The sequence below is a fragment of the Protopterus annectens genome, chromosome 7.part0, assembly GCF_019279795.1.
Source record: "Protopterus annectens isolate FY-2018-M chromosome 7.part0, PAN1.0, whole genome shotgun sequence".
Lineage (NCBI taxonomy): Eukaryota > Metazoa > Chordata > Ceratodontiformes > Protopteridae > Protopterus > Protopterus annectens.
This window is the reverse complement of record NC_056739.1, coordinates 503,832,823-503,843,508: the sequence shown is the minus strand read 5'-3', so window position 1 is coordinate 503,843,508 and position 10,686 is coordinate 503,832,823.

Sequence of the window (10,686 nt, the reverse complement as noted above, 5' to 3'; positions counted from 1 at the left end):
CATTTAAAAAAAACTTTTATTTTTTTTTTAGCCACTTTCGGCCGTTTAAGCATATGGCAGGGCACGCAAATGGCAACAGCCGTAAAATAAAAGTAAAACCCTGAAAAAAAGCTTTTTCTGCAAAATCACAATTTTGCCATTATAGTCAATGGCAGGCAGAAGACAACAAAGCCAGTGAATAGTGGTTGCTAAGGAGGAAGGCTCAGTGTGGGACTTGTAACTAGGCATTAGCAGGCAATCCTATGCAAATGAGGGGAATGATACTGAATCACAGATTTCCCCTCATGGCTAGCCTGCACCCAACCATGTAGGTGCAGGAAGACCATGGTGCAAGCCGAAGAGCTAGCTGATATCATACAGGGGTGTGTCAGGCATACTGTAAGCTTATTGGAGCCCTGTGGCTCGGGTTTGCCCTTAGCTTAGCAGAGCTAAGGAAGGGGTGTGTCTGAAGCTGCCAAGCACACTTTACATTGCCTAAATGGGTGTGTGTGCCACACACCGGGGTTTAAACAAAAAAAAAAAAGTAAACCAAAAAATAGCAGCTCCTTGCACATCTGAGCACTGTGTTTGCGAGGTGCACCATGGGTCTTAAACAGGAAGGCAATGGGAAGGGAAAACAGCAGTAGAAAGGTAATCAAGGAGAACTAGCATAGCTGGCAGGTGAAATGTATCATAATCAGCCAATTACACAGGCAGCAGCCCAGCCCAGCACACTACTATAAACTATGCAAACACCTTTCACTCTGTTTTTTCCCACAAAACTGTACAGCACTGGTGTAAACAAATGGGGAAATTTTACCTAACAAAAGCAACAAAATGATAGGGGCTGCATTTGCTCTCATAAATCAACATGTAGAAGAGGCTAAGGGTGGTGAGGATGAGAATGCTGATGACCAACCCACAGTGAGGAGAAGTAGAAGAGTGTACAGATCGAGGGCAACCTACCAGGGGCTACATGAGCTGGAGATAGTGGAGTGCTATAGGGTGGACAGGGACCTCCTGCAGCAAATTGTTGAGCTGTGCCAGCCACACCTCACACACAGAACCAACAGAAGGGAACCCATCCCAGTGGATACCAAGGTATGTGTAGGCCTAAGAATACTTGCCACAGGTACCTTCCAAGGCCAACTTGGGATATCATGGAGATCACACAGGCATTAGCATCCACGGTACTCCACCAGTTCCTGGATGCTATGTCAGCACAAACCGGGGAGCACATATATTTCCTCAACGCCCATGAGGCGTTGACCAGCAATATGCGTCTTTTCCACCAAATAGCAGAATACCTTGAGATAGTGGGTGCTATAGACTGCACGCGAGTACATATCAAACACCACCTGGCAAGCAGGGTAGAATCTACATAAACCACAAGGGCTTCCCCTCCATCAACTGCCAGGTCATGTGCGATGCCCAGGGCATTATAATGAATGTGTGCGCTAGCAGCCCTGGAAGGTATCACAACTCCCACATCTGGCATATGACGCAGCTGTACCAGAGATTTGCCAATTGGGACATCCCATATGGCCACCTAGTGGGTGATGCTGGTTACGCACTACAGCAGTCGCTGATGACACCCATCAGAAATGTACACACACCCCTGAACAAGAACTCCATAATGAGGCACACGCACAGACCAGATAATAGAGCATGTGTTTGGGATGCTCAAGTCATGGTTCCAGTGCCTGGACATATCCTGTGGAGCCTTGCAGTACTCAACCAACTACATGTACCCAAATTGTCATCGTATGTGCTAAGCTACACAATATGATCCTGCAGAAACAGCTGCAGCAGGAACAGCATGGGGCAGGGCCACACAACCCTCCCAACATTGCCAAGGCCTCCACAGGCACAGAGTGACTTGGAGGAGGAACAACCGGAGCCTGCCCCAGTAGGCAGAAGGAGGCATGTCCAATATGCCCAGGCCTTGGCAAAGAGGCTATGCATAGCACATACACTGACAAGGTAGGAACCCAGGGAATGACACCTCTCTCTGACTCGCACATACAGTAAAAGGGATGCTAAACATGACACTACATGGGCTTAACCACATATAGGGAGTGTACTATGTGCATCTGACATAGTCAGCCCTCCAGCACCATCCTCAATGCTGGCACAGCCACAAGGTAAGTCACTCTCCCTAGCAATTGCTGAATGAAGCAGTATGTTCTATTACTTGCATCTATGGTATGGATGTGAGCATGCAAGGGAATCGGGTGGCTAAATGGGATGCCAGCAGATAGTAGATACCTATATCGACAGCATGAAATCTATAACAAATACTGGTGTTGCCATAGTAGCCAGTACTGGACAAAGTGACAAAACCCATTACAGGATATTTGGTGGGCCAAATGTGTGTCCATAGGACACACACATGCAAGTCAGTGAGGCTCACATATCCAACAACAGTCTCAGCCAGCAGGACAGGCATAGACAAACAGAAAGAAAGGCTGTGCTAATGTCAAAGGAAAAAAACAACTTCAAAAAGATCAATGCACGGCAGGTTCAGGTTAAGGCACTTTAATCTTGCAGCAAGGAGACAAAAATGTGCTAATACAGAGTTTGTCTAACTAGAATCAGGAAGTGAAGCCATTCTTATACATTTCTTACAAGACATTGCCTACCAAGCTGACGTAACAAATCATAAGTTCTTACAATATTATTTCATAGCAGCTGTTTGTTCATGATTTTCTGCTGACACTGAAAAAACTTCCTAAGAAAAACAACGTGGCCTTGATGACCACCGGTCAGATACAACTTTTCACTATGCAATGTTACCATTCAAGGTACTATGGCTAATTCGAGCACAAAGCAAGTACAGATTATAGTTAATTTCTTCAAGCAGTCTGTTCAACTGTATCTATCTTTTCTGCAGCTGTACGTGTTCTCATAACACAAACAGAGCTGATTGTTCAAGTTCAATAACATTATAGTATTGTTCTATTCATTATTTTCCTGACCTAGCAGATAATCACCTGCTTCTCAGTATATTTCCAAAAGGCATAAACATGAATTTTGCTGTGCTAGCAAATACTAGGTCAGAGAGCATCTTGCAGTTTCAGAAAGCATATTGCAGTTTGAAAAGCATCTTGTAGTTTCATACAAAACTAAGCTGTGCATAAAATAGAATGAAATGTGTTAACCCTTTTAGCTTCTAATAAGCACTAAACACATACATTAATACATATTTTTCTGACATTTCTCCCCTGTTGATACTTTTTATTCTATTTTCAAAATCATAAACAGTTTGCTTCTTCTCCTAACCTCTTCTGTTCAGGATTTGCAGTTAAGAGAGTCATTCCATTTAAACTTATGAAAGTGTTTCACTTTTCAACAATTCTTCAGTTTCAGTACTTTGATACAAAGTCTCAGAAACTGACATGTCTATAAAATCTTTGATTAATCTTTTCATGCAGGGAACACCACAACAAACACACACTCCTAATAGGAGTAATCCCACACAAATGACAATCAGGATGTTCATTAGGATGGTACCCCACCCCCCCCAAACAAATTCTGGAAAACATCTGTCAGTGGGTTTGGGCCTGGTTTGGTCATGGCCGACACTTGCTGATTCACCTCAAGATGGTCGATTATTTCATGCTGGTTGTCAGGAATATATGAACAGCACTCCTTTTTTATTAAAGCGCTCATACCACTTTTCGCCACGAGGGTGAAGTCGAGAGCCATGCGGTTTTGAAGCACCACAGTTCTCATAGCATTCAGTTCATCAGTTACTAATTCGAGAGCAGAAAAAGTTGCATTACTCATTACTTCGAGAAGTTTGGACAGTTTTCTCAGCTCCCAAATCGATTTTACTGCACCATATGCAGGAGCTATGCCTGCCCATGATATAATAGTGTCACTCAAGTCCATGTGTGTCAGTTTATCTTTGTCTTTCATGAAATTATGGTTTCTCCCACCTGCTTCGATTCATCCCACTGGATTCTCAGGTCTCTTGATTGGATTTCCAGATTTTTTGGTGACCTCTCTGACATTTTGAATTCTTCCCTGAGGCAAAACTGCAGTGTGTCATATGGCCGGAACCAGGTAACCCAAAAAACAACTGCCGGACCAATTCTCAGGTAACCATTTGTATGCTTTTTTCCCACACACAAAATAACAATTCTCTACTTTAGTATTAATATATACTTGCCCTGCATGAAACATTTTCTTAATAATGATAGATAGTTGTTTAAAAAGAATAAGATTATGTTGTACTTCATCAACCGTTTTGTGCATTGATTCAAAATATGAGTCATAGTTTGTATCACAAATATAACCTGTATTATTAGCTTTGGTATAACACTTGTAAGGAACAGTCACATTACAATTGCTCCAACCCACCTAAACAGTATCATTTTTGTAGAAACACACAATTCCCTTTTGTGTAGCAGGCAGGTACAATGCTATTTTGTCTTGTGATTTTACAGTCGTAGTATCAAAAATCAAATTTTTCCAGGTCTCATTGACCCCTAGGGGGACAGCAGTCATTAATAATCCCCCGTATGCTGTTGGTATAGCTGTGCAAATCCAGCAATTCGAAACATTAAATGTTTCAGCATACACATATTTAATTGCTTGGTAATTGTTAAAGTTCGGATGCCAGTCTATGAGTAACGCATCACGTTTTTTTAGTTCAGCTCGTGTGGCTGGAAAAAGGAAAGGCCACAGCAAAAAGATTATTGTTATCAGTATAGTTAACACAATGATCATGCAATACTTCTGAGGTTGTTCTGCATTCCTATTTGCTCCATATCTGGTCATTTTGTTCTTGTTGTGCAACAGTAACAAGTTTTTTGTCCAGTTCAAAGTTTTTAACCAGTTTACAATGTGTCAGATGAATCCAGGATGCTCGCTCTGCGATCTTGACTGCAGTGGGTGTTGACAGTAGCATTTGGTACGGCCCTTCCCACTTCAGTGACGTCCAATTCTTTTTCTTTACAGTCTTCACCAAGACCCATGTGCCTGGGACTACTGCTGCTTCCGATGGTCTGGTTTGTTCTTTATCTGAAACAGAATTTAACTGCTAAAGTTGTTTATTACTTAAAAGTCATCTCATATATTCTGCGAGTGAACTGTCGGCCTCCTGGTCTGCAGACATTAGAGGTTTCCACTGAGGTATACAATATGCCCTTCCAAATAATTTTTCAAAAGGAGTTAACCCCTTTGCATTTGGAACAGTTCTCATGCTCAACAGTGCCAGAGGCAGGCAGTACACCCAATTTTTTTGTGTTTCACTAATTAATTTCCTAAGTTTACTTTTCAAAACCCCATTATGCCTCTCTACTAGTCCTGCAGATTGTGGATGATATGCACAATGGTTTTTCAAGGAAATTCCAAAAAATTGACTCAACTGTTGTATAGTTTGATTTACAAAGTGTGTGCCATTGTCACTGTAGATCTTTTCTGGTATGCCAAATCTAGGAATAATTTCCTTAACAAGAATTTTTGCAACAGTAGCTGCATCTGGATTTTTAGTTGGAAAAGCTTCCACCCATTTGGAAAACATATCTATAATGACAAGACAATACTTCTTATTTTCGCATTTGTTCAGTTCTATGAAATCCATACAAATAGTATGGAACGGGTATGGTGGTATAGGGAAACTCCCTTGCTTAGGCTTCAATGCCCCCTGTGCATGATGCTTATTACAAACATGACATGCCGCACAAAAATTTTTAGTGTTGTTTATAAATCCGTATGTTGTGAACACTCGATTCACTAACTGTACCATCCCCCCTGTTGAGACATGGCACTGCCCATGGCTCAACAAAGCTGCATATCTAAACAAATTAGACGGCAATATCGGTTTTCCTTCTTTGGAGATGTACAGCCCTTTCTCAAGAATTGCTCCTCGTTTTATCCATTTCTGTTTTTCTACTTTCGTAGTAAGTGTCTGCATTGTTTTCAACATTTCTAAGTCTAAAATCTCAGAAGGTTGTAATTCCTCAATCAAAAGAAATACTTCTGAAGCTGAAGCTGCCTGCTTTGCAGCTGTATCAGCTCTCACATTACCTTTTGAAATTCTATCCTGTTGCTTGGTATGAGCTACGCATTTACAAATAGCTACTTTCTGAGGTAACTGAATAGATTCTAACAAATCTAAAATAAACTGCGCATGATTAATCAGTTTGCCAGTAGATGTTATCATTCCTCTATTCTTCCATTGTTGCGCAAAACATGTACAGTAGAAAAAGTGTACTGGCTATCAGTAAAAATGTTTACACATTTACCCTTTGCTAAGGTACATGCCCGTGTCAAGGCAATCAATTCTGCTGCTTGTGCAGATAAGTTGTGTGGTAAAGATTTTGCTTCTAAAATCACAGTATCAGAAACTACTGCATATCCTACTAGGTCCTGTCCTGTGGGACCCCTTTTGCATGAGCCGTCCACGTAATATGTCACCTCGGCATCATCCAAGGGAACATCTGTAAGATCTTTTCTAGGTAGTGTCTTTTGCTCAATCTCCTGCAGGCAACTGTGTGGTGTGCTGTCCACAGGGGTTGGGAGCAAGGTAGATGGATTTAAAGTTGTACACCGTTCAATTGTCATATGAGGTTGGCTCAACAGTATAGTCATACAGGAAAGATGTCTAACAGGAGAAATATATGCTACTTTTTCTTGCAGTAAAATAATCGCGACTGCATGAGGCACTCTCAATGTGAGAAGGTGGAACAACACTACTGAGGCCGAAGCCTGTACTGCCATTGCAGCTGCGACTACTACTTGTACACAGTGGGGCAGGGATCGCGCCACTGGGTCCAGCTGTGATGAATAGTAAGCTATGGGGCGTTGCTTGTCCCCATGTTGCTGTGTTAACACTGATGTCATATAACCTTGCTTACAATCTACAGTTTGGAAAAAATGTTTATGATATTTTGGCAGTCCTAAAACCAATGAGGATGCTATCAATTGCTTTAATTTACAGAAAGCTGATTCTGCTTCTGGTGTCCATTGTAATAAATCTTGTGCTGCCATAGGTTTCTTGTATATCAAGTCGGTCAGTGGAGCAGATTCCAAGGCATAGTTTGGAATCCAACTCCGACAGAAATTAGTTGTACCCAGGAAGGACATCATTTCCTTGTTGGTAGTTGGTTTGGGTGCTTGTAAAATTGCTATTTTCCTCTCTTCATCTAATGTTCTGCCTTCTTTGGATATCAGCACAACAAGAGGTCCTGGTCAAAGCAAAGCCCAAAGCACAAAGTAATATTCCTTAACGCAAATTTATTGTGGAAAGACAACAAGCATTTTCGCTACTCCAAAAAAGAGAAGCTTCATCAGAGAAGTACAAAAAGGGTGCCAAAACCTTTTTGAACCTAAGTAGCAGTTGGTACATTACATCACTTCCTTTCAATTAAAATAGAACAATACACTTAAAAGGGCGATACCAAGTAAAAGAAACAGAAATACATAGTTGAGTAACTCATCAGTTAACAGTAACATGGTTTATATACGCAGAAAATGTTTAAAAACTTTTTAATAAAAACATAGAATTAGGTAAAGGTTTTAGTAAATGTAAAAACAATGTTAATGAACGTTGCCTAAGCAACTCAAATCCAGTGGATAATTAGATAAAGAATTTATAGTAAAACATAAATTTTGAAAATATAAAAGTAACTATTTGTTATTTTGTAATAGAATTAAGATAAGTCAACCCAACTAGTAGGTAAGGCAAACAAGAGCTGAACAAAATATTCTCAATATAAGCATCATCTCAGAAATGCCTTGAGTTTAAGAACAGGTGCAATATTGCAATTCTCATTTAAACCGGGTTGTAAAAGGCATCAAGTTTCAACTGCCATTCCAATTCACGGTTTTCAAGAACCAGTGAAGTAGGGCCACCTCTAATAGATACTGGTACATGATCAATGCCCATAAATGTGAAACTGTGCCCTGGGTTACATGTAACGTGCTTAGCCAATGCGTTTTCAGTTTTACCTTTTTTGATGGCGTAGCAATGTTGGTAAACACGCTCCTTAAATTTTCTGTCGGTTTTTCCGACATAAAATGCAGGGCAACACACACAGAAAGCAATGTACACTATAGACTTTGTTTCACAGTTGATTTTAAATTTGATATCAAATTTTCTATCCCTAATAGAAAAAGTGGAACCAACACGAATTACATTACACCAGTTACACATTCCACAAGAAAAAGTCCCTTTAAGTCTATTATAGGGATGAAGATGTGAGTAAGTATTCCTCTGTAACAGTTCCTTTATTAACTGTTACAGAGGAATACTTAAACTCAAGGCATTTCTGAGATGATGCTTATATTGAGAATATTTTGTTCAGCTCTTGTTTGCCCTTACCTACTAGTTGGGTTGACTTATCTTAATTCTATTACAAAATAACAAATAGTTACTTTTATATTTTTTTAAATTTATGTTTTTACTATAAATTCTCTTTATCTAATTATCCACTGGATTTGAGTTGCTTAGGCAACGTTCATTAACATTGTTTTTACATTTACTAAAAACCTCTTTACCTAATTCTATGTTTTTATTAAAAGTTTTTAAACATTTTCTATATAAACCATGTTACTGTTAACTGATGAGTTACTCAACTATGTATTTCTGTTTCTTTACTTGGTATCGCCTTTTAAGTGTATTGTTCTATTTAATTGAAAGGAAGTGATGTAATGTACCAACTGCTAGGTTCAAAAAGGTTTTGGCGCCTTTTGTACTTCTCTGATGAAGCTCTTTGGAGTAGTGAACGCTGTTGTCTTTCCACAATAAATTTGCGTTAAGGAATATTACTTTGTGCTTTGGGCTTTGCTTTGACCAGGACCTCTTGTTGTGCCAGTTTGTTTGCTCGTTTTCAGGTTTTCAACAATTCTTTGGATATCACATATCCCAAGTATTTAACCTGCTTTTTCCAAAGCTGCAATTTGTTTTTGTTTACTTTATGTCCTTGAGTGGCTAGAAATTGTAGTAATGCTATGGTATCTTCTCTGCATTCTTGCTGAGTGGGGGCTGCCAGCAGGATGTCATCTACATAAAGTAAAATTTGGCTGCCTCTCGGTGGGATAAATCCCGCCAAGTTACTTGCTATTTCCTGTGCGAATATTGTTGGGCTTTTACAATACCCCTGTGGTAGTCTCGTATATGTGTACCTTTTCCCCTGAAATGTAAATGCAAACCAATGTTGGCTGTCAGGGTGTATCAGTATTGAAAAGAACGCATTGCTAATATCTACCACAGAAAAATACTTCTGTTGAGGTTTCAAATCATTTAATAGGGTGTGTGGATCTGGCACCGTAGGTGCTCTAGGTATTACTGCGTCATTTACAGCTTGTAAATCTTGGACCATACGCCATTATCTGTTTGCTTTCCTGACAGGAAATAAGGGTGTGTTACATGGTGAATTGGGAGATTCTATCAGTACTCCTTCCTTAAGTAAAGCTGATATTATAGGTTTGATTCCTACTTCTGCATCTTTCCTTAAGGGATACTGTCTCTTCTGTGGTCTGAATGTTGATTTTGGCATGATAGTAACTGGTTCTGCTGTATGAATGAGTCCTACATCTGATTTCCCTGTTGACCAGAGAGTTTCTGGTATGCTCCATAAGGCATTCTCTTCCTCTTCTAGTAAGAGTGCTAATCAGCTGTCCTTGCTAGACTGCAAGTGTACAGCTGGGTGTGTCTGTGTTATCCAATTTAACTTCTGCTTCTGTACTCCCTGTTCTGACAGTTCTAACTCCATCTGTTTTTCCCACTTTGTGACTTTTTCTCCTAGGTCTACCCATTTCACATTCTTGTCCTTAATTAAACTAACATGTGGTAATCGATTAGATTTATAAAGTGCAAAGAATTCCTGGGGCAATGAACAGCTAACTACACTGTTCCCTTCTGTGTCCCAGTACAGATTACGTATTACTAATCTGTTTGCACGGTTTCTAAACAATTCTTGCTCATATTCCTTATCAGGTCCTGGTGTGCTACAATAATACAGAGTACAGTGCAACAAATGCTGTTTATCACTGTCAAGAGAGGGGGACTTACTGATGGCTACGTTCATCAGCTCTTTGGTTACTACCCCTGAACCAGTCGTGACCAAGTCCTGGCTGTACTAATAAAATGTTTCGCCCTCCGGTCACACTACAAAAGTATCCATTTGTCTCTGTGCTTCCATACCCTGCATAGTTGGAACTACTGCTATGCCAAATATCTGCATAAGGTATCTACCCAAAAGGTTTACTGGGCATTTTGCAGAAACAACAATTTTGCTTTTCTGGGTCATCCCTGAAACAGGGTCAGTTATTGCTATGTTATGGGAGAGTGGCTCCCGATACAGCTGTCCATTAGCTGCTTTCACTAATATGTAATCAGGTGACTCTGAGTAATCTGGCAGTTTGGAGGGATGTACCAGGGTCCGTGATGCCCCTGAGTCACACAAAAATGTGACTTCTCTCCCTTCTACCAGGAGTGTAACTTCTGGTTTTGTGTCTGCTAAATAGAGCTCCAAGCTTAATAAAGCTGAGTCTAAAATTTAATTTTCTTTACTATCCGTGATTTCCTGCACTTCCTCTATTTCTTTTATCACATACTCTACTCCCTATATCACATTTGCATTTGTCTTTTCTTGGTTATTCCTTTCTAGTGATTCTTGGCTATCATATAGTCAGTCCTCACCCTCCTTATCTTCCATGGCTACCTTCTTGTTTTACTTGCAATTCCTTGCTAAA